This window comes from Paroedura picta, chromosome 6, assembly GCF_049243985.1.
Source record: "Paroedura picta isolate Pp20150507F chromosome 6, Ppicta_v3.0, whole genome shotgun sequence".
Taxonomy (NCBI): domain Eukaryota; kingdom Metazoa; phylum Chordata; class Lepidosauria; order Squamata; family Gekkonidae; genus Paroedura; species Paroedura picta.
The window spans coordinates 17586025-17611136 of NC_135374.1; positions in this window are offsets into that span (position 1 = coordinate 17586025).

Here is a 25112-nt window from a genome sequence, read left to right on the forward strand (position 1 = left end):
GTGACTCCTTAGTTTTAGAATTTGCTTGGTATTAGAATTTCCATCACCAAGAGGGCTAGAAACCTAACATTAAAAAGAGATATTTGTTTATGGGCATATGGTTCACTGGCCGAAAGTTGTCCAGCCCAGGCTATACCAACACTGGAGCATAACCTGTAGGTTCTTCAGCTCAGACATTCCTTGCAACAGCAGGATTCTTCATTCTGATTTGAAGAAGAAGTGTTAGTTTTGATATGCAGCTTTTCTCTACAAAGGGTCTCAATTGCCTTCCCTTCCTCTCCCCACAACAGACACCCTGTGAGGTAGGTGAAGCTGAGAGAGCCCTGATATTACTGAAGAAGAAGACGAGTTGGTTCTTATATGCCACTTTTCTCAAAGTGGCTTACATTTGTCTTCCCTTCCTCTCCCCAAAACCAACACCCTATGAGGGAGGTGAGGCTGAGAGAGCCCTGATATTACTGAAGAAGAAGACGAGTTGGTTCTTATATGCCACTTTTCTCAAAGTGGCTTACATTTGTCTTCCCTTCCTCTTCCCAAAACCAACACCCTATGAGGGAGGTGAGGCTGAGAGAGCCCTGAGATTCCTTCTCGCTCAGAGCAGCTTTATGAGTTCTGTGGCGAGCCCAAGGCCACCCAGCTGGCTGCATGTGAAGGAGGAGCGGGGAATCAAACCTGGTTTACCAGATTAGAAGTTGCCGCTCCTAATCACTCCACCAAGCTGGCTCTTGACTATTATAAATTCACTTTCCACATGATTTAGTTCAAGCACATACGCAGAAATTTTCCAAGGAAGGGGGATGAGTATCCTATATGGGGTAGAGGGCCAACAAGACCCCTTCAGCCAAACACAAGAAACTCACTGGGAGGTCTGGAAGATGTCATGGGTGGGTGGAGTCAAGTGATGTCACATCGAATTGCAGCCAGGATAGGCCAGGCTAGCTCCATCTCATCAGATCTCAGAAGCTAAGCAGGGTTGGGATTTTAATGGGAGAAAACTAAGTACGTCAAGAGGCAGGTGATGGCAACTCACCTCCAAATGTCTCTTACCTTGAAAAAAAACTTAATGGTGGTAATTCCCTACACTACTAGGGATTATACCAGACATTGCCTATGATGCGGTGCAATCATAATTTTGTGGCTTTGAAGACAGAATGGACAAACTGACAAGTTCAACTTTCTAGCTGCTTTTCCTCTCCCATTTCTGTCCAGGTAACCTGTGAAAATTGCTTGTACATTTTGTGTCAATGCTGGGAATTTAGGTGGGGTTCATGGCATAAACTCTTCGGACAGCCATCTGTTGGCAATCCTGCCCATCTAACACTGCCAAGGGCTGGGGCCTTTTCCATCAGGGATCCTGCTCTGAGGAGTGAGTTTCCCTGAAAAGGGCGAGGGAAGTTCTTGGGGGAGGGGCTGCTTATTTGTCAAGACTTTGGGGGAGATTTAAAGGGCAGGCCTCTATTAAAGGAACAGCAGGAGTGATTAGGGTTCATTAGTTTACTCAGGTTGTTAACTGTCATATAAAAACTGTTACTGGAATTCAACCTAAACCATAAGGAAAGGCAGGGTATAAATATTTTAATAAGTAAAGAAATGGATTTCTGACAGGCCATGACTCCTCCATGCTAGTAATTTGTTCTCTGTCTAAATACATCACCCTGCTATCTCCCTGTTGGGATTGCAATCAGCAAGTCATTTGGCAGTCAGCCTTGAATGACTGTTGTTAAGCTGTTTAAGCAGCAAAACTGTACCTATGTGCTCACTAGTGCCACCTAATGGTCACTTTGAGGTTGCAGTGGGAAAAAATCCCAAGCTGGGGATTCCTTTGTTTAAGGTGGGTTCCTGCTCACTTCCTATTTTTTCAGGAAAAACAGCTCATTGTGCTTTTGTGAAAGCAAGGAGAGGACTCCATTAGGCTATCTGCTCTCTCCATCTGCTGATCTGTGGACATGTAGCCTGCTTGCAGCCTAGCCATAGAGGCTTGCAGTGTGCTGCTTTTGTAACCACTCTTTAAACTTTTGTACACTGCTTCAGTAAGGAGACTGAAGCAGATGAATATGATGTATTTTCTGTATAATCTTTCCAGTAATGATTAGGTAAAGGTAAAGGTATCCCCTGTGCAAGCACCGGGTCATGTCTGACCCTTGGGGTGATGCCCTCTAGCGTTTTCATGGCAGACTCAATACGGGATGGTTTGCCAGTGCCTTCCCCAGTCATTACCATTTACCCCCCACCAAGCTGGGTACTCATTTTACCGACCTCGGAAGGATGGAAGGCTGAGTCAACCTTGAGCCGGCTGCTGGGATCGAACTCCCAGCCTCATGGGCAGACAGCTTCAGACAGCATTTCTGCTGCCTTACCACCCTGTGCCACAAGAGGCTCTTACCCAGTAATGATTACTCTCTTCTAAACCTTAAAGTGCTGTGAGTAACTAATAACTGCATATTTTCAAAGTGTTCTGTTACTTTGCAGCTCTATTTCCCTGGAGTGATTCAGGACCAAGCCAAGCCTCCAAGTTCCAAAAGTCCAACAGAAGGAAAAGCTGTTGTTTTCATAGCAAAGAGTCTTGTAGCACCTTAAAGACAAATTAATGTATTTTGTCAGACAAAAAGCCCACATTGTCAGATGCATGAAACTGGCTTTCCTAACCCCACATTCTTCTGTTTACCTCCTTGTTTTGGATTTTTTCCAGACACAAAAAATTACCACATGAGGCCGATGTGGTTGCGTTAATATCATCTCTTGGGGATCTGGCCATGTCAGAAATGATCATGTATGTTCGTCTGGGAACAGCTTGGAACTGTGGAATCCATTCTTCAGTGTTTTGACATTAGATCAAAGGTTACCAAAAATAGGTCACACGAACCTGCCTTTCTATACTCCCATCACTTAACATTAATAATGACAGCTAGCAGCTACTCTGGGGTGTCAGACATGAAGGAATATTGCTCAACATCCCAATTTGTCATTGTTTGGGAAAATTATCCCTTCCCACCGCAGAATGATTAATGCCCATGGTTAAAGGTAAAGGTAAAAGTATCCCCTGTGCAAGCACCGGGTCATGTCTGACCCTTGGGGTGATGCCCTCTAGCGTTTTCATGGCAGACTCAATACGGGGTGGTTTGCCAGTGCCTTCCCCAGTCATTACCATTTATCCCCTAGCAAGCTGGGTACTCATTTTACCGACCTCGGAAGGATGGAAGGCTGAGTCAACCTTGAGCCGGCTGCTGGGGTTGAACTCCCAGCCTCATGGGCAGAGCTTTTAGACTGCATGTCTGCTGCCTTACCACTCTGCACCACAATGCTCATGGTTAGTTATGGCTAAAATATTCCACACCTACTTTTAAACAAACTCAAATTTTCCTCCTCTCACACCCATTCTACTGGTTCTTTGCGATGGGGCAGTTAGCCTGCTGCTTCCCAGGTCCAGATGGGGGAAGATTTCCCCTGATGTTACCCAGTCTGATCTGGGTAACAGAAACACAATAAGATCTTCCAATTTTACCGGGGGATCCAGAATCCCATGGATTTCACTGACAGATGCATCTTGCATACCAGCTGATGCATCTTGAATACCGGCGTATTTTTATTCTTCGTCTCTTTGAATTTGAATAATCAAGCTCTCTAAACCGGAGCACTTAAAGGGAAGTCAAAGAACCTGAAGAGGTGACAGCGAAAGCTGCAATCAGCTTGGGAGAAAAAGATGCTGCATCTCTGAAGTGTGCTGAAGATTTTATGCCCTAGAAAGGGAGGATCCCCGAACAACCGTTACTCGCTTTAAATTGCTCTGCATTTCAAACAGGAAATCATCCAATTAGACTAACAGCTGCAGAGATGGGAATAAGCCTTGCATATTAGGAAATAAATAATAAAGTCAACTCAACCGAGAGCTATATAACGCTGTTAACTTAACCCCTTCTTCTCCTTCTTGTGTGCTGTGTAAACCTCCCTTCCCATCGCCGATGATATTTAATGACAGAGTGATTATTTTCCAGTTTGAGTAACTTGGGCTAAACTCTCTCTCTCACACACATAAAATTATGAATGGGAAGAAAGGTCAGGGAGATTTGCAGTGAGCTCTTGTGCATATTTACTTCCTGTAAATGGCCTGAGAGCATCAAAAGCCAGTATATTGTTCAAATGAAATGGGTTTGGGTGTGAGAAATGCCTGGCCAGGAGCCAGTGAGATCCCTGTGAAAGCTGGTTGGAGCTGTCGAGTGAGAGAAAGATATCTCAATATGAGAAATCAATTCCAGAGATTAGAAATAGGCAAAAAGTTCACTTTGGCTTTTAGGAGCTTCATTTCTCATAGAGTTAAATTATCTTTGGAGGGAAGCTGTCTGTACTTTAAAGAGTGTTATAGAATTCTGTTTCAGGGGAAGAAATACTGGCAGCAAGTTATACCTTTTAAATAATCAGGTAAATAGTCAGATTTCTTTTTCACTTGGGAAAGAACTAATTATCAAATCATGTTTTGATGTTGCACATGTTTAATAGAAGTGTGTTTAGCCTTTCTGAACATTCTCCAGATGCCTGTCACCTGAGAGGAAGCTTTTTGTGGTGGAATCTGGTAAAAGACAGATGGAATTTCCCTCAAGAAATGATTCTGCTGCTTTGGTTTCTCTCAGAATCCCTCTGATGTCATACCTGAACAGGTTCTACAAATTCACTTGATTCACTCCTGGGCTACTTATTAGTTTTCAACCAACATAGAGGGTGTTATTTCTTTTAAAAAATTCATCTACTTTGGCCTTTCGACAAATGCTGCGGAAACTGATTTGTAACTGGCATGTGTCAGCCCTCAGGAGATACTTTCCACCCCAAGGCCTATACAGAACGTGCCTCATTAGGCTCTTGGGTATAATATTGACTTTGCAGTCTCTCAGTGTATCTTTGTATTCTCCATTCATGTCGTCTCTCAGGTGAAAGCAATCAACCGACCTGCTGCTGAAGATATCAGGGTCTCACGTGTGTTACTACAGAACCGGATTGAAAATCTCACTGTTTCCTACCTGGATACGTCAGAGTCTATTACAATCACCCCCATTCAACTTTGACGTTCTCTGGTTGACTGTCAAGAGCTGACTCTCTTTCCATCTAACCAACCTCGCTGGGTTTTTGTGAGTAGAGAATGGAATTCTCCAGCAACACCCTCCTGCAGTCCTGAGCGAAGAGTGGCTCTCAACACAAAAGTCAGCCCATTCAGACATGACCCGGGTAGCTGCTTCATTGCATCATTTCTTCTCTGTAATTCACCAGTTCCTATTCTAGCAACTCCCTCCGTTGTTCAGGTTCTCTCAGAGGAAGTGAGATGATAAAATAAGATGAAGAGCTGGCTGGTTAAATTAAACCTTTGAAAGCAGGAAAAGGCAGCAAGCCTCACCACATCCTGTGTATGCACGGGGGAAGAAATCCCCTGTCTTTGGCCCAAGTGGCCAAATTCTGTGCTTATTTGTGTAGAGCCCAAAATAAGATAATTTATAGTAATAGTGTCCTTTATGAACATATTCCTTTATGTGATTTTATTTGAATCAAATGACTTTCTACTGTTTTTATCTGTATTTGATAATTGATATTTAATGGTCTATGGCCGTAATAATAAACTACTACTACTACTACTACTACTACTACTACTACTACTACTACTACTACTACTACATGAGTAGGGCCACATCTTTTGTCCAGGCTTGTTCAGCTGCAGTATACAATAGCATTGTACACAATGACTCTTCCAGTGAATGTGTATTAATCCTGGCCTTTCTAAGGGCTCCTACCTGTATTTTGAATTTTAACAACCATCACAGAATTTTAACAGCCACACTATGTTGCCTGGGTCCTGATCTACGTTCTTCAGCATCTTCTAGAAATCCTTTCCAGTTTACCACAGGCTACCGATACAGTATAGGCAGAAACATTCACCTGAGGGTGTCTTCCCTTCTTATACAGATAATAAAAATAGATTTGGGGGACAGAAACCTCTTTTTGATGTAGATCATCTACTGGTGTGCTCCCTATAATGGAAATGATAACGGATGTGACATCCGGGAGCACATCAGTAGATGGCCCGCAGCAGCAGTGGTGGTGCCAGAGCAGCAAGCCCCAGTACTGAGGCCCATTGGTTGCTCTGGCACCACCACCACTGCCAATCTTCTGAGGCCCCTCCTACCCTCTGAGGAGCAGGAAGGTCCTCAGAAGACCATTGCCAATGGCCATGGTGCCAGAGCAACAAGTGGGCCTTAGTGCTGGGGCTTGCTGCTCTGGTACTGCCTCCACCAGTCTTCTGAGGCCACTCCCACCCTCCGGAGAGCAGGAGCAGCTTCAGAAGACTAACGGAGGTGCCAGCATGGTGCCCAGCAGCCACAAAGGTAAGGAGGGGAAGGGAGTGGAGCGGGGAGAGAGTCTGGGTCTCTGAGAGAGGGCAGTGGGTAGTGGACAAGGATTGCCCCTTATGTAGATGTTCCACGTAAGGGGTAGCCCCATGGTATAAAACAATTTAAAAATACCACTCTAGAGCAGGGGTAGTCAACCTGTGGTCCCCCAAATGTCCATGGACTACAATTCCCATGAGTCCCTGCCAGCAAATGCTGGCAGGGGCTCATGGGAATTGTAGTCCATTGACATCTGGAGGACCACAGTTTGACTATCCCTGATCTAGAGCATCATATTTAGTAAACATAACATCACGTAATCTTAGAATGGCCCTACCATCTCTGTGGTTTGAAATGATGCCATCAGCCATGCTCTCTGGAAGATATCTCAAAATACCCACAGCCCAACGCCTGTGTATGTGTGGAAATCCATCTGGGGAGGACCTGCCCCACTATGTTTGGCTGTACTTCGAACCCAGGGGCAAATTCGTTGCCAAGTTATTACCGAACTCATACCCGATTTCTGATTTTGTCAAAGTCACCTGTTATCAGATGTCGACCCCTTTATTTCATATAAGGTGGCACTTTTCTCTCTGGCCGTCAGGAAGATCCAAGCCAAAGTATTTTTATAGAAGTCTCCACCTTGATAAACCATTTTTTTATTCTTATTGTAACTCAGTAGCCCATGCTTACAATTTTATGTACGCAATATTGGAGAAATATTGTTTTATTTGTATTTGTACCATATTGTTTTAATTATGTTTTGTAATGGCCTTTGGCTATATACAATAAATGTTATCGTATCGTATCGTACATAAGGGGTGAGAATAATTGTCGGTAGATTTTTTAATAGCAACCTACAGTCATCTCCAGTGATCAAAGCACTTTTTTTTTTTGCTCAAAAGCAAAGGACTTAGCATGGCTTTTGAGAAGGGAATTCCGTTATACCTCCAGGTTAGAAATCCTATCAGAATAGACATATTGCTGCCTGCCATTATGTGCACAGGAATGCTCGATTGGTGAAATCTTTTAGTGCACTGGATATTAGGCTAGTTGTTTGGAAGGTGAGAAATACTATTAACTCTCTCACTCCCCTCCAGCCCCTGGAGTGACCGTGAGACATGACAAATGGTGGTTCGTTGAGAACTGCTGCTAGCAGAGATTTTGCAAGAACGAATTCTTCACCCGAGAGACACAAGGCAAAGTGATGCAGCCAGCAGACAGAGCAATTGATAGAAATCAAAATGAAGAGAACCAAAAGAAATTGGGATCTAGGAAGCAAGTTTTCATTTGCTCAGACATCTGAAAAACAGGTCTGATCGCTGACAGTACACCTTCCACTGATCTCCCAGAAACGGATCCCTTTAACAGAAGTGCAAATTAAGAGGGGTACAATATTTATGAGCCTCTTGTGGCGCAGAGTGGTAAGGTAGTCGTCTGAAAGCTTTGCCCATGAGGCTGGGAGTTCAATCCCAGCAGCTGGCTCAAGGTTGACTCAGCCTTCCATCCTTCCGAGGTCGGTAAAATGAGCACCCAGCTTGCTGGGGGGTAAATGGTAATGACTGGGGAAGGCACTGGCAAACCACCCCGTATTGAGTCTGCCATGAAAATGCTAGAGGGTGTTACCCCAAGGGTCAGACATGACTCGGTGCTTGCACAGGGGATACCTTTACCTTTTTACAATATTTAATGGATTGTTTTACAAGTCCTCTTACTGAACCAGACAGTCCAATATTAAATACAGGAGTCTTTTGCTAATATTCTTAGCCTCCCCACTGTAGGAAACCAGGATGGGCACAAACTAGCTCACAAATGAAAGTTAAGGACAAATTTTGGGTGGTTTGTGATTCACAAGCTGAAGTTTGTGGCAGTTAACCAACACAAATTTTCCACGAACTTTCAAGTGGTTCATTCTGATTTGTGATCGGATATATTTCCAGACAGATGGTCTCCACTCAATCAAAACATTCTCAACCTGGGGTTCGGGACCCCTTTGAGAGTCAAACAAACCTTTCACAGGGGCCGTGGCAGGGCAAGCGGCTTGACCGGGGGGAGGGTGCCATTTACACAACAGCCTTGTGGGATAGAGCCTCCTTCGGATAGAGAAAAGCGGCATATAAAACCAACCCTTCTTCTTCTTCTAGATCGAGATAGAGTGTTCGTCTGTCTAGAGCAGCGGAAAAGAGCAAGATTGGCATGGTGGGACAAGAGGCAGAACTGAACGGAGGGGGGGGAAACCAATTCATATACAATCATGAGCAATGGATCTTCACGCCATTGGTCAGTTTCGGTTTAATTTCTGTGAAAGAACACTTGCATCATTTTATGGTTGGGGGTCACCACAACATGAGGAACTCTATTAAAGGGTTGCAACATTAAGAAGGTTGAGAACCACTGCTCTAAAGGCAGGGTGAGGTTCCCTGTGCCTTTGGTGTATGTAGCTTGCAGGGGGTCCATTCTATATATGTCAACCCGCACCTGACATTGTCCCCAAAAGGACTTTCCTGGAGGGATCTTCTGTTGAGGCTAGAACTCAGAACCCCTGAATCCAATTTGGGCATAACTTGGAGGACACACAGAACAGCATCAGAGGGAGGAGTCCTGGGTGTTCAATGTCTCCGGCTAGCATGAGGTACATTCTATACACTCCTGAACCTGCACCTGACATTTTCCCATAAAGCACTTTCCTGAGAGCACTTTTGTTGGGGGAAGGCATAACTTGGACCCCGTAAATACAGTCCTCACTAAACTTGGAGAATCCAGTAGAGGAGAATCAGCAAGAGATACCCAGTGAGTATCTCTGAACTGAACTGAACTGCATTTCCCCAGTTCTTGCTCATCCCTAGTAGGAAAGATTAGGTGGCACACTTCTCCCCTAACCAATGATATATCATATTATACATGCAAATGATGTTGTAAAGATTCTTTAGGTTTTTTTTTTCTTCCTTATGAAAGATGAAATTAAAGATATGTGAACCCCCTGGGGATATGGAAACAGTCTCTGATTTCTCTTTCAAATCAATGAAGTTTTATTCAAGATATATAAGTTTTTGTGTGCATTTTGCCCACTTTGTCAGATGACAAAACTTTGTGGTCTTAAAGGTGCCACTGGACTCCAACTTTGCTCTGATGCTTCAGACCAACAGAGCTACATACCTGAATATATTTTCTCTTAGAGCTTCAAGTTGTTTCTGAGTCCACCACATTTCAATCACATGTGTGCTTTTGTGAATCCTCCAATGGGAACTCAGTGCCCAGGTGAGTGGGTGGGGTCTGATAGGAGTTAGGGTTGCCGTTCTTATCTCAACAATCATTTCCCCTGGAGGAAATGATAGTTTACTAGTGATAGAAGTAGTGAGGGTCCTTCCATACCTTCCCCTCCACCATCATGTCTAAGCGTTTTGGGGATCGCAAAGCCTCAGAACAGGAAGTGGCCTCAACTCTCCAAACTCAATTTCCCCCAAGCTTCACCTCATCTCCAAAGAGCCAGTTTGGTGTGCTGGTTAGGAGTTCTAATCTGACAAGCCAGGTTCGATTCTGCACTCTCCCACATGCAGTCAGCTGGGTGACCTTGGGCTCGCCACGGCGCTGATAAAACTGTTCAGACCGAGCAGGAATATCAGGGCTCTCTCAGCCTCACCCACCTCACAGGGGGTCTGTTGTGGGGAGAGGAAAGGGAAGGCAAATGTAAGCCGCTCTGAGACTCCTTCGGGTAGGGAAAAGCAGCATATAAGAACCAACTCTTCTTCTTCCTCAGTAATATCAGGGCTCTCTCAGCCTCACCTCTCTCCCAGGCTGTCTGTTGTGGGGAGAGGAAAGGGAAGGCGAATGTAAGCTGCTTTGAGACTCCTTCAGGTAGAGAAAAATGGCATATAAGAACCAACTCTTCTTCTTCCTCAGTAATATCAGGGCTCTCTCAGCCTCACCCACCTCACAGAGTGTCTCTTGTGGGGAGAGGAAAGGAAAGGGGAATGTAAGCCAACTCTTCTTCTTCTTCTTCAAATCTCCAGGAATTTCCCAACCCAAAGCTGGCAACCCTACCCTGTGTGTGAGAGAGGCCAGGGTGCTGTTACCCCCAAAAGGTTGCAAAATGCATGAAATATACACAAATTACAAACTCCACACAGACAACTTGGACAGAGGTTTGCTGTGGATCATTGGAAGGATGCAGAATGGAAAACTGCATGCCACAAAACTCTGGAAGAATCCTGGGCAGGAAACTCAAGGCATTATCCACAGTAGGGCTTTTGTATGGCTGCTTCAGCACCTCAGGGAAACTCTCAGTCAAGCATAGCCTTAACGTGTTGCTCTCACGGTTATAAGAAAACCAGACTGGTGTGGTCGTGAAGAGTGGTGGACTCTAATCTGGAGAGCCGGGTTTGATTCCCTGCTCCTTCACATGCAGCCAGCTGGCTGACCTTGGGCTCATCTCAGTCCAGTTAGAGCTGTTCTCACAGAACCGTTCTGTCAGAGTTCTCTCCGCCCCACCTGCTTCACAGGGTGTCTGCTGTGGAGAGAGGAAGAGAATCATAGAATCATAGAACCATAGAGTTGGAAGGGGCCATACAGGCCATGTAATACAACCCCCTGCTCAACACAGGATCAGACCTAAGCATCCTAAAGCATCCAAGAAAAGTGTGTATCCAACCTTTGCTTGAAGACTGCCAGTGAGGGGGAGCTCACCACCTCCTTAGGCAGCCTATTCCACTGCTGAACTATTCTGACTGTGAAAAAGTTTTCCTAATATCTAGCCTATATCGTTGTACTTGTAGTTTAAACCCATTACTGCGTGTCCTCTCCTCTGCAGCCAACGGAAACAGCATCCTGCCCTCCTCCAAGTGACAACCTTTCAAATACTTAAAGAGGGCTATCATGTCCCCTCTCAACCTCCTTTTCTCCAGACTGAACATTCCCAAGTCCCTCAACCTATCTTCGTAGGGCTTGGTCCCTTGGCCCCAGATCAACCTCGTCAATCTCCTCTGTACCCTTTCAATTTCAAGAGAAAGGTGTTTGTAGCCACTTTGAGACTCCTTTGGGTAGTGAAAAGTGGGGTATAAAAATAACTACTTCTAATATGGGATGAGTTCAAGCCCCCTCCTTTAATGTCGATGTTTGTACCTGACATGGACTCCAAAGGGTTACTCCATTTTTAATTCCCAACAACGCTGTGGCTGTGAATTAGGGCCTTTTCGCACGGGGATCTTTGTTGCAAATTGTTTGCGGAAGGAAAAATCGCCATTTAAAATAGTGGAATTCGTCGTTTTGCACACCTGGCTTTGTAGTGGAATCAGTTGCGTTTTTTAGCGTTTCCCACAGGCTTCCGGTCTCGGCAGAAATCGCTAGAAAGGAAGCGCTATTGCCAAGCTCGTCCCGCCCCTGGCCGTCAAGCAGCCAATGGGCAGCCGTTAGCATGCTCCCAAACAGCCCCTTTCCCTTTAAGAAAGGTTTTTTAAAAAAAAAACAGACCCATAGCAACGAATCTGTGTAGATTCTTTGCTATGGAGAGACCCATCCAGCTGCCTAATGTGAGCTGTCGTTTGATTGTATGATCGTTTGCACGCTGGCTCGAGTGATAAAAAAAAATTCCCCCCCCCTTCTCACGGGCTCGATTTTCGGCTGAATTTATGTGTAAAAAATAAAGGGACTTTATTCCAGCAAACGGGCTTTTAAGTGGTTTGTGCTTAGTGACTAAAGGTGAAGGAATGAAGCCAGGGAAGCCTCTAAACAGAAAGAGGCTCGCCGGTGCGTTTATCCCCGCTCGCTCCGAGAAAAAAAAATGGCGATCGCTTCGCCGGAAGTTTGGAGAAGAGAGCCAGGGGGAGGGGCTTTGAAGAACCAGCAACAATGGTAACGCACAGGTCTTTAGCGCTAGTGTTGCAGATTGGTTGCAGGAGTGTATCGCTATCCGGAGGGTGAATCCACTTTTCTGGATTTCCCTGAAAGCGCTAAAACGAAGCGCTTATTGCTGATCGGTTTCAGGATTGTTGCAGATTGTCTACGACGTCGTGGGTAATGCCAAATTAGTAGCGTTTTCAATTAGCAACCATTGTGCTATTTTTAAGCCGTGGGAAATGGCCCTTAGTGTCTGACCCACGGGGATGGCAAGAACTTCTCGAAATTAAGTCTCAGCTTTTCCCAGGCTGAAAGCATCCCTCGATTCATTGTTCCTTAGTGGATCTCAGGAGCTACAGGTCTGAAATGATTGCTGCTCATTCCCGTATGTTCAATTTGCTATAAAAGCTCTTGTCTTGGAACATTTATTGTGTGGTTCATGTTTAGGGATATAATTTATGGCTTCTCCAACTGTGTCTCACATTTAACTATCGCATTCAAACCTTTTTTTTTTGCCGCAGCTGTTTCCTTCTTTTTGCCTCCGATGATATAACTCTGATAATTATATTTTGGGAAATTGGTCACACATTTGAGATTGAATTGCACCAAATAAACAGACCCACTGCTGAGCATAATGCATAACTTAAGATGAATAATTATTGTTTTTCCTACGTGCAATAAATTTTCCCAGCTTGCAAAGGCAAACAGGAATTGGGGGTGGGGGCAGGGGGGAAGAGACCCTTTAACATGAAAAGGCTAAACCTAATCAGAGTGTTTTTGACCTACTGAGTAACCATCATGATTCAAAAAGAGGCAGATAATGTCAGTGATGCCGACAGAGTAGGGTTCACAAGTACCTGCTGGGGGTGGGAGATCACATTATTTAGATATGTATACCACACTTTTCTCCTCAGTGGGGAACTAGATCAGCTTACTATATTGTCTTTCTACCCAAAAGTGATCCCTCTTTGAATGTTTTAGCAAGAGGCTGGATAACTGCAGGATCTTTTAATCAATTTTACGGGATCCTTTCCCCAGATAAAAACCCTTTTAAATATATGACAACTGGCACTCAAGGAAAATTTGAGGGGGAGGGAGGAAATATTGGGGTGCATTCAAACTACAAGCAAATCATTCACGTTTCTAAGTAATAAAATAGAAGAAAGTGGAGCTCAGAGTATATTTACCTGCCCGGAAGAGTTGAGGACCACGGAAGGCCTTAAAAGTCAGCAGCAGTACCTTGAACGTAATCCAGATTCAAACCTTTGCCTCGCAGATCCGTATCTGACACCCCAACCATTATACTGCATTGGTTCTGTGTCAAAGCAATCCCTGACTGCAGGTGAGAGAAAAAGTTCTGTCTACTTTTCTTATACTGGGCATGCATTTATCACTATCTGCCTTGGCTCCTGTCAGCGGTCTTTCCCCCTAAACTAAAAGGCCTCAATTGTTCTGCCATTTTCTCACAGCAAAAGTATTCCACTCCACCTTCATTATATTTACCCTGGTCTACACCTTTTCTAGGTCACAACTGTGTGGGATCTGGCCGCGGGAACGGAATGATCCAGAAGAAGAACTTGTGGAAAAAATAGTTAAATTAGAGTTGGAAACTTCAAGTGGGGAAATTCAAGGAGATTTGGGGGTGGAGACCGGAGAGGGTGGGGAATGGGGGAGGAAAGGGACCCCATCTCAGCAGGGTATAATGCCATGCAATCCACCCTCCGAAGCAGCCATTTTCTCCAAGGGAACTGATCTTTGAAATCTGGAGATCAGTGGTAATACTAGATCTCCAGGAAATTTTTTTTCACAGTCAGAGTAGTTCAGCAGTGGAACTGCCTGCCTAAGTGGGTGGTGATCTCCCCCTCACTGGTGGTCTTCCAGCAGTAACTGGACACATACTTATCATGAATGATTTATGCTGATCCTTCATTGAGCAGGGAGTTGGACTAGATGGCCTATATGGCCAACTCTAGGGCCCATTCCGGACACGTAGGATAATGCACTTTCAAGGTGCTTTGGCAGCTGGATTTTCCTGTGTGGAACAGGAAAATCTACTTCTAAAGTGCATTGAAAGTGAATTATCCTATGGGTGCAGAATAGGCCTAGGATTCTATGTGAAGACTAGATAACAACCCAAGAGGCTACTCAGTATAGAAGAAGAAGAAGAAGAAGAAGAAGAAGAAGAAGAAGAAGAAGAAGAAGAAGAAGAAGAAGAAGAGTTGGTTCTTATATGCCGCTTTTCCCTACTCGAAGAAGGCTCAAAGCGGCTTACAGTCGCCTTCCCATTCCTCTCCCCACAACAGACACCCTGTGGGGTGGGTGAGGCTGAGAGAGCGCTGATATCACTGCTCGGTCAGAACAGCTTTATCAGTGTCGTGGCGAGCCCAAGGTCACCCAGCTGGTTGCAAGTGGGGGAGCGCAGAATCGAATCTGACATGCCAGATTAGAAGTCCGCATTCCTAACCACTACACCAAACTGGCTCTCAGGTGCAGTAAGCAAAACAAAAACCTGATCAGAAGCAACACAGAGTACACTCAATGTGACCACGCCAATGGTAAACCAAACTCGTAAATCCTTGACTGTATTACTCTGCTGTTTGTTTTTCTCAGCGTATATGCAAATTGAGCTTTCCCCAGAATGCCATCTGGATAGTCACTCTCAATTCATAGTGAAGACTGTTCACAAAATTAATACTATGTAATCTTAATAAAAATATGCCGTCATCTTGTATAAATGTTTACCAAAGTTTTTTTGAATTGATTCGCTTCCCGCTGAAGGAAATCAACAAGTCCCTTCATTGACGCTTCAGAAGGTCGTCTAATTAGTTTGTCTAAAACACAATCATATATAGTCATGCAAATCAACGTCACGCAAATCTGTGGCAATAAAAGTTAACACAAACATTGGTAAAACTTTTACCTCACATCCATAATAATAACAACAAGAGTAACTAGTATTCTGGGGAACGCTCAATTCACACATATACTGAGGAAAATAAACACTAGAGCAGGGGTAGTCAAACTGCGGCCCTCCAGATGTCCATGGACTACAATTCCCAGGAGCCCCTGCCAGCGAATGCTGGCAGGGACTCCTGGGAATTGTAGTCCATGGACATCTGGAGGACCGCAGTTTGATTCCCCCTGCACTAGAGTAACACAGTCAAGAATTTATGTTTTTGGTTTATTATTGGAGTTCTCCCATTGAGCATACTTTGTGTTGCCTCTGCTCAGGTTTGTGCTTTATCTACCGCGCGGAGGCTGGCAAGTTGCAACTGTAGGAGGCCATTTTATCTGATTTCCCCCTTTGTTGCCGCACTGCCTGAACCTGTGGAGCTACTATCACGACCCTGAGGTGAAGTCTTGAGATGAAACCCTCTAAATCAGACAGGCAGGCTCCCCAGACATTTGGGAAACCAAGAGTAGTCTTTATTTGGGCAACCGGGCAGCAGCTACAAGCTGTCAGCTCTACAGGTAGGCATTGTTACAGACAAGGAACAATAAGGAACCCAGGTAGATTCACCCTTTGCCTCCCTCTGATCTGAGATTTATGCCCAAATTTCCCTTCCCTGCCGCATACTCGTTTGATCCTAAAAGAGTGTGAAAGCAATAGACAGCCTGAATTCTCACACCCAGGTATGAGACAGAGTTGTTTAGCATGCCAAGGACCACAGAGATAAGGTCATTTGTACTACGGAACGACAAGGGATGAAAGGAGCGGAAGGGAGGGAGGAGGGTGGACAGCCTGAAGAGGCTATGGGGGCAGCCAGCCCAGCTCCCAAGCTGGAGGAATGCGCATGCTGGCATGGGCCAGACATGGCCCATGGCAGCCAGTTCCTCCTGATATTTTGTTGATCCTCTCTAGAGAAAAAAAAAAACAGCCCACTGTTTCTTTTACAAATAGGTAGGAAAAGCTCTTCTTTACCATTTCCTTATGTGAGCTTTCCTGCCTGCCTGACCAAAGGCCTAATTGATTAATGTATAATGTAGCATTTTATGTTGGTCGGTAGGGTTGCCAACCTCCAGCTGGCACCTGGAGATGCTCTGCTATTGCACTTGACAACCTATATCTGTTCCCTGGAGAAAAGGGCTGCTGTGGAGGGTTGAATCTACAGTATTATAAACCAGTCCTTTCCCAATCCCCTCCCCCTGTCGGTCCCCCCCCCCCCCCCGGGTTTCCTCCAACCTCCAGGAATTTACTATTCTGGAGCAGGCACCCCTTTTGGTAGGCTCTAAAGTTCTAAAAAGCAGAGATATCACCCTCACCCTGCCAACAAAAGTGCATTTAGTCAAGGCTATGGTCTTCCCAGTTGCAATGTATGGCTGCGAAAGTTGGACCATAAGGAAGGCCGAGCGTCAAAGAATTGAGGCTTTTGAACTCTGGTGCTGGAGAAGACTCTTGCGAGTCCCTTGGACTGCAAGGCAAACAAACCGGTCAGTCCTAGAGGAGATGAGCCCTGACTGCTCCTTAGAAGGCCAGATCCTGAAGAGGAAACTCAAATACTTTGGCCACCTCATGAGAAGGAAGGACTCCCTGGAGAAGAGCCTAATGCTGGGAGCGATCGAGGGCAAAAGAAGAAGGGGACGACAGAGAATGAGGTGGCTGGATGGAGTCACTGAAGCAGTCAGTGCTAGCTTAAATGGACTCTGGGGAATGGTAGAGGACAGGAAGGCCTGGAGGATCATTGTCCATGGGGTCGCGATGGGTCGGACATGACTTTGCACCTAACAACAGCAACAAAAGTTCAAATTAAGTCAAACAGTTAAAATCAGACTGTTGGATACTGTTCAAGATTCCAGTGCCTCATTCATAACCCCCTTAACATTGCACTCAGTGTTATACTCACAGGGGAGAAGACACACAGTCATTAGAATGGCCCATGGAGGCTGCAATCCTAAGAATACTTTCCTGGGAGTAAGCCCTACTGAATAACATGGGGTTTATTTCTGAGTAGGCTTGCTAAGGACTTCCCTAAGAATACTTTCCTGGGAGTAAGCCCTACTAAATAACATGGGGCTTATTTCTGAGTAAGCTTGCTAAGGACTTCCCAGCAAAAAGGGGGAGGGCTGGTGTGGACTAACTTAAACAGTCCAGATGAGCTGCAGCCTGCGCCCCCAATGATGACACTCATGACATGGCAGGACGCACATACACTGGCCGGTCCCTTGCCCTGTTCCTGCCCTACGGATGCCCAGAAGCCATGGCTGACCTCTTTCACACCCCACCTGCCTCCTGGATCTCTAACTTTGGCATTAAGTGAATCTCAACCATGCTTCTGAGTAGAATTGCTAAGTGCTTCTCCCTTGGTTACATATTTTTGCTGTTTTTAATTTGACCAATGGAATCCAAATATTGTCTCCTTGTGACCTTGCAAGAACATAATACCTGGGATGTTACTCTGTACACTTTTCATGTGCTGAGTGATGTGCCTTTATCATACCATCAAATGTTCCCCACTCCTCTCTTTAATAGCTGTTGTCACAACCTTGCAGATGCCAAGCTGTGAATTACATTTCGTTATCCTTATAGATATGCAGGCTCTAACCCCAGAATATCGGTGGCTCATTTTTTCCTGCTTGACAGCTGAGTGAACAACAACTCAAAGAGATGGGGCACTCAGTGCGGGAAATGGAGATTTTAATTCCCACCCCCTTATTTGGTTGCTAGGTGGTTTTCTCTGGAGCTCCTCGAGGGCTCCCTACCGTATTGCCAAGACATTTGTGAGTATGGAGTGCCTTTCCAACCATTCTTCTTATTGCAGAGAGCTAAGGGCAGGATCCAGGTAGTACAATGATGCCTAATGAGTACTGGAGGAAACAGGCTGAAGAGTCCAAAGCAGCATCCAAAGCAAAAATCCTTGGTTCAGGATTTCAGAATCAATTCTTTCCCATGTGAAGCAACTGAAAAGATCTGTATATCTGAATGAACCATCCCGGCAGTGTCTTATCATCAAGGCTTATGAAACTTGTTTCTCATCGACTTTTCTCATGTTACAACTTTGAGGACATTCTTTTTTTTTTTGATGCATTAATGTTAATGTATTTTTGGTCTCCTCCCCTTCTCTGCTCCCAGTCCCTCATTTACCAATGGGAGCTTGAGCACCTGCTGCTGATACTCTGCCTTTTTCAGCAATCACATGAACATGCCATTTGCCAACTTTATGGCTATGTAAATTAGTAGAAATTACCCTGTGGCATGCATTTCCTCCACAGCCTTCTGCGAATCTACCTCAGTGACCGTGGTGGTGTGGAGCTCAAGGCACCTGCTGATCTCTAGATAAGTTGCACCAGCAGAGAGATAATCAAGAAGGAAATAGCCATAGCCCACCTCTCGGGAGGTGGTAGGTTCTCCATCTTTGGAAATTTTTAAACAGAGGCTGGATAGCCATCGGACGGAGAAGCTGATTCTGTGAAGGTTCAAGGGGGTGGCAGGTTACAGTAGATGAGCAATAGGGTTGTAAGTGTCCTGCATGGTGCAGGGGGTTGGATTAGATGGCCCATGAGGTCCCTTCCAACTCTATGATTCTATGATTCAGTAGTAGTAGTAGTAGTAGTAGTAGTAGTAGTAGAGCAGAAACAAACACTTGGAACATGGAAATTCCTTCATTAAAAAAGATTTCAGATATTGTTACCCAGAAGAAATAGTGTTATGCAGATGAACCCATGGCCTCCACTCTGTATATGGTTGAAGAAATTACGGTATTCGCTTGTGATCCAAGACATGTACTGAATATCTCTGTGACACTATCTTGCCTTAGAGGGGTGTCTTCTGCTTCTAGCCAAATAACAGCTCTGGAAGTATACAGAGGCGTCGGAACTCAGAGTGAGTGATTCATTCTGACTGGATGAAGGATTCACCAACCGACTTCTATCTCACTCTGAAGCAGGCATTACAAATCGCGTGACAAATCATTCACCCAGAAGCCTCATGGGTAGATCATTGGTAAAGTGGCTTGTTATATTTTCCCCAGCAGGCATAACAACAGCATCCTGTCATTCCTCATCCCACCAGCCTGGCAACTTCTTGAGGAACTGGAACCGAAAGAATAATACGAAAATCCTTACCCCCAAAACACAGAGATATCCCTTGCCGTTTTCTCTGAATTATCTCCACGCAGCTGCCTCACAAGGTGCCTGTTGTGGGGAGAGGAAGGCGATTGTAAGCTGCTTTGAGACTCTGTCAAGTAGAGAAAAGTAGAGTATAAGGCAGGGGAAAGCAGGGACATAAAAACCTACTCTTCTTCTCTTCACTGATGAAAAGAAGGTGATTTTCACCAGTCCCCTGTTCTTGCGACAGATTTTTCATCCATGCTGTTTCTGGAGGTCCCCTTTCCCCCACATCTGTTGGGTCTTTTGGGCATCAGGAGAGGAGAAGTGAGGAAAATCAGACTCACTGATGGCGGTAGCATGGGATCCAACCTTCTGGGCCTTTTCGCACAGGGATCTTTGTTGCAAATTGTTTGCGGAATGAAAAATCGCCATTTAAAATAGTGGAATTCGTCGTTATGCATACCTGCCTTTGTAGTGGAATCAGTTGCGTTTTTTAGCGTTTCCCACAGGCTTCCGGTCTCGGCAGAAATCGCTAGAAAGGAAGCGCTATTGCCAAGCTCGTCCCGCCCCTGGCCGTCAAGCAGCCAATGGGCAGCCGTTAGCATGCTCCCAAACAGCCCCTTTCCCTTTAAGAAAGGTTTAAAAAAAAAAAAAAAAACGACCCATAGCAATGAATCTAGGTAGATTCGTTGCTACGGAGAGACCCATCCAGCTGCCTAATGTGAGCTGTCATTTGATTGTATGATCATTTGCACGCTGCCTCGAGTGATAAAAAAAAAAATCCCCCCCCCTCTCACAGGCACGATTTTCGGCTGAATTTATTTGTAAAAAATAAAGGGACTTTATTTCAGCAAACGGGCTTTTCAGTTGTTTGTGCTTAGTGACTAAAGGTGAAGGACTGAAGCCAGGGAAGCCTCTAAACAGAAAGAGGCTCGCCGGTGCGTTTATCCCCGCTCGCTCGGAGAAAAAAAAATGGCGATTGCTTCGCCGGAAGTTTGGAGGAGAGAGCCAGGGGGAGGGACTTTGAAGAACCAGCAACAATGGTAACGCACAGATCTTTAGCGCTACTGTTGCAGATTGGTTGCAGGAGTGTATCGCTATCCGGAGGGTGAATCCACTTTTCTGGATTCCCCTGAAAGCGCCACAACGAAGCGCTTTTTGCTGATTGGTTTCAGGATTGTTGCAGATTGTCTACGACGTCGTGGGTTATGTCAAATTAGTAGCGTTTCCAAATAGCAACCATTCTGCTACTTTGAAGCCGTGCGAAATGGCCCTCTGATTCAACCCCCCCCCCCCGCATCACCTAGCAGTCCAAATGGTACATTCCTGAGATTTATATGCTTTTTCTGAGTGCCTGAATTAGCTCTGTAGAGATCCCCCATTAATCCTTTTTCACACTGACAGGTAAAATTTGTAATTTGGTTCCATTGTCCCAAGCAGGCTTGCTCTACCCATTGTTGCATGATAAATGCAAAAAAAAAAAAAAAAGTTACTAAGCGAGGGATCTTTGCTAAGAATAAAAACAAGCTTCACAAAAATAATGCAAGCTCGACGGAACTGAGAAGAAACCACACATTCATGGAAATGAATGCATCTTGAGGATGCAATGCCATATGTCTTTGTTTTGTTTTGTTTTGTTTTCCATTGACCAAGTTGCTATAAGGAACAAGTCACTCCCCTCCCCCCAGTGCTGGCAACGAAGCGCGATTAAGAAGAAAATAGTTTTTGTCATCTATCGCCACTTAGGATAACACACCTGGAAAGGCATCTGCTGAATACCCAAAAGTGGAGAGAGAGAGGAACGCTCTGCAAGATGACACTTCCTTTAGACGAATGGGACGGATTGTTTTTGTGGCTGTTGGCGTGGGTATAGATTGCTAAGGACAGTTCATGATTTCCCATACAATAGGCAATTGGAAGAAACAGGTTCCATTATTTCGGCCTGAGACTGAAAAGGAAGGAAATACGGTAAGCGAAAAAGGAAACTGAGATTTGCATGATGGTATTTCAGTGGACTCACTGCCGAGCGTAATGACCAATCAAGAAATTGTCAAGGACAACAAAGAGCACTTCCTTTGATAATTCATCGTTGATTAAGATTGGAGAAGTAAATTAGAGCTGGGAACACACATGGTGGTTTCGGAGGGCGGGAGAGGGGGGAAGAAAGGAATATAATGTTGTCAATAACTCAACAACAATTTGGCTCATTTTGTTACCATTTTTCCCTCTAATTGTCTCTTTGGGACAATCAGCCTAGGACTCTAAAAAGACCATCTGGGCCGTTTTGCTTATTGTGTGGTGGTTCTATTAGGAGTGGACATGGAACCACACAAAAGAAATTTTCTTCTTTCTCACAGCAGTTAAGGAGGGATGGGTGAAAGGAGCCCATCTGGGCCCCAAGGACTGATCCACCCACTGGGTCCCTCGCAAGATCACCCAGGTCACAGAGGCCACCCAGCTGGCTGCATTTGAAGGAAGAGTAGGGAATCAAACCCGGCTCACCAGATTAGAAGCTGCTACTCTTAACCACTACACCAAGCTTACTCTCATGTCCTTCTGTGCAGCGGTCCTAGGCTGAATCAGGGCCACACATACCAGGCAATTAAATTCCAAGTGTGCAACTCCAGGGCATGTTTAATCTACAGAGTCCTCTGGTGGCATATGATGGACAACTCCAGATTGGGAAATTCCTGGAGATTTGGGGGTAGAGCCTAGGAAGGGCAAGTTCTGGGGAGAGAAGGAAAGGGATCTCAGGGATATAACCCTCTGAACCAGCCATTTCCCCAGGGGAACCAATCACTGTCCTCTGGAGATCAGTTGCAAATGCAATCCCAGGAGATCTCAAGACCCCATGTGAAGAAGAGTTGGTTTTTATACCTCGTATTTCATTACCCAAAGGAGTCTCCAAACAGCTTCCAATCACCTTCCCTTCCTTTCTCCACAACAGACACCCTGTGAGGGAGGTGGGGCTGAAAGAGCTCTAAGACTGTGACTGGACCAAGGTCACCCAGCTGGCATCTTTTGAAGGCATGGGGAATCAAACATGACTCTCCAGATTAAAACCTGCTGCTCTTAACCACTACACCACTGTAAAAATTAGCAACACTAGATGGACACCTGTAATTTATAGTCATTCTACCTGTCCTTCTCCAGGTCCACCTACTGGAAGTAGGTCCAGGTCCACCTACTGCTAGAAGTATGGTGGCTGGCCCCCAAGCTTGAGGATCTTCTCTGGAACCCCATCTTCATGGAAGTTCAGCTCCAACCTTGTTGGTGTACTGCTACCTTCCTAAAATGTGGCAGAGATGAAAAAGTACTTTTGAGTAGGGCATTTATTGATGCTGCTGTTTGTCTGGGAGGTTTTTTAATGTTTTGCAATTGGGGGGGGTGTACGTTTTTAAAATGACATGCCTATGAAGAGAATTAGAGGCAACTCACCAGTTGATGACTCAGTGGCAGACTGAGAGATTACGCCAGTGGTGTAAAGCAGGCTCCAACAAGAACGTGTCACAGATCACCATGCACTCTTCCATTTCTCTGCCACCAGTAATGATGAATGTCTAGTCAAGACCTCAGCAGGAGGTTTATTCCCCACCTGACCCACCTGGCTGCCCAACGCTGAGCATTCTTGTGGAAGACAGCAACCTGAGTGCTAATATTTTCTTCCGCTGTACAGAATTTAAACATTAATTAAGCCTTGTGACAGCTCTAGAAACACTCCAGTAAGCAATCTATGAACATAGTCTAGAAAGAAAATGCTACAGAAACACTAGTTCAGCCTTTCTCAGCTTTTTTACCATTGAGAAACCCCTGGAACATTCTTCAGGCCCTGAGAAACCCAGAAGTGGTGCCATCATACAGAATATGGTTGGGACTTATAGCTGATTACATACCCTCCCCTTTTCATCCCCACCAGGCCTATCATTAGACATTTTAGGAGGAAGGGAGGACTGACATGACCATATATGATCCCTGATAAACGTTTAAGAATAGACAAAAAATTAATTCACTCCCACCCATTTGGGAAACCCTTCTAGGGTCATAAAGAAACCCCAGGGCTTCATGAAACCCTGCTTGAGAAAGCTTACTCTAGCTGAACGCATATCTCTTGTTTACCATCTTGAGGAACACATGGGTGAGCCAGAGTTCTTGGTTGGCTGGCACATTGAATGTGTATTAACAGAATGAAAGAATGGGTATGGCACTCATGGTGGGGAAAGGGAAGACAAGCCACTCCTATGCATATGCTAGAAACCTACATTTTCTAGTATTTTTCCTTTTAAGCTGAGTAGGACTCCGGAGAGGCGGCATATACGTTTCTCCAGGAATAAATCAGTATAGAGACAGCACAGCTGCCATGCAAACCATTTTTCTGGCAGACCTCAGCTGAATCTTTGGCCAGCACTGTGACAACCTGCAGAAGATTCATGGTTGGGGGGTGGGGGGAGGGGTTCACCACTGAGATTCAATTCAATTTATTTAATACAGCACTTCAGCCAGACAAGCTGATTGACATAAACAATGGGAGGGGGGGCACATTCTCTTTAAATAAAATAAAAGATTCTTGCAATTTAAAATGCTGTTGGCAAGGGCTCGTGGGAATTGTAGTCCTTGGACATCTGGAGAGCCACAGTTTGGCCAAGCCTCCCACAGGGTATGATGGAGCTGAAAACCACTGAGATTTCTGGAAAATATTGGTGTTGGGATTTTGGAATATCCAAAAATACTGATATTTTCACATTTAGTATACCTGGAAAATACTGGTAGGTAAGGCCAGTGTGCATACCCCTAATAGCTACTGTGCTCTGACCTGAATTTGGGCACCCCCTCAGTATTCTGTGTGCTCTTGTTCTCAGATAAGAAAGATTATGATAATTTTGAAGCCTGGCAGGGTTTCAGAATTTGCTGATTCAACATCATCTAGGACTCCGGGAACAACCCTAAGTACGTTTACCCAGAAGTTCATCCCATCTAATTCCATGAGGTTTACTCCCAAGGAAGTCCCCTTAGGATTGCTGCTAGCCTCCTGATGGGACCTAGAGTTCCCCAGAATTATAGCTCCTTCTCCAGGGCTGGTGATTTTTGCCACCTGCAGATCTCAGCAGCTAAACTGGGTCAGCTCAGGGTATCATTTGGATGGGAGATCAGCAAAGACATCCACCTGGGGGCAGGCAACAGCAAACCACTTCTTGCCTTAGAAGTCCTAGGAGGTGACTTGATGGCAAAATAAAATTTAACTTTAAAAAGCAAGCACAGATATAGCTTAGGGATGGACTTTCCCATTTCTCTGTGTTTCTGGAGGTTGCCTTGGCCTGCATTTTCAAAGTATTCATCTGCGCTGCCCATGCCAGGGATTCATTTGTTTTCTTTATGCATTTAAGGCAATTGATGCACACAGAGTGTGACATTTATATGTATATTGTGTAATGCGGATTTATCGAAACATAAATGATGATGGGAAATGCATACGTTTAAAAGGGAAAGCAGCAGGGCGATGAAAGAGAAGATGACAGAGGTATTCAGAGGTTCCATTTGCACAAGGAAGAGCCAAAATGAGAAGGGGATTCTTTGAACTGTACAAGCAAGCTTGCAGAATTCAATAGCATCACTAATACCAGAGGTTCTGAGCCTTTTGTTTTCCTCTCTGCGACTGTTGTTGGATGTAGGATCAGGTGGGCCATGCATCTCCGAGCAGCAGCTTTGCATACAGAAGGTCTCACGCTCAGTTCCTGGAAAAAGATGCCAGTGGACAAGCAGTGAGCAGGGGGTTGGGCTAGATGGCCTGTATGGTCCCTTCCAATTCCATGATTCTATTATAAGAGAAGCCATGTTGGATCAGCTAATGGCCCATCTAGTCCAAGCTAAAAA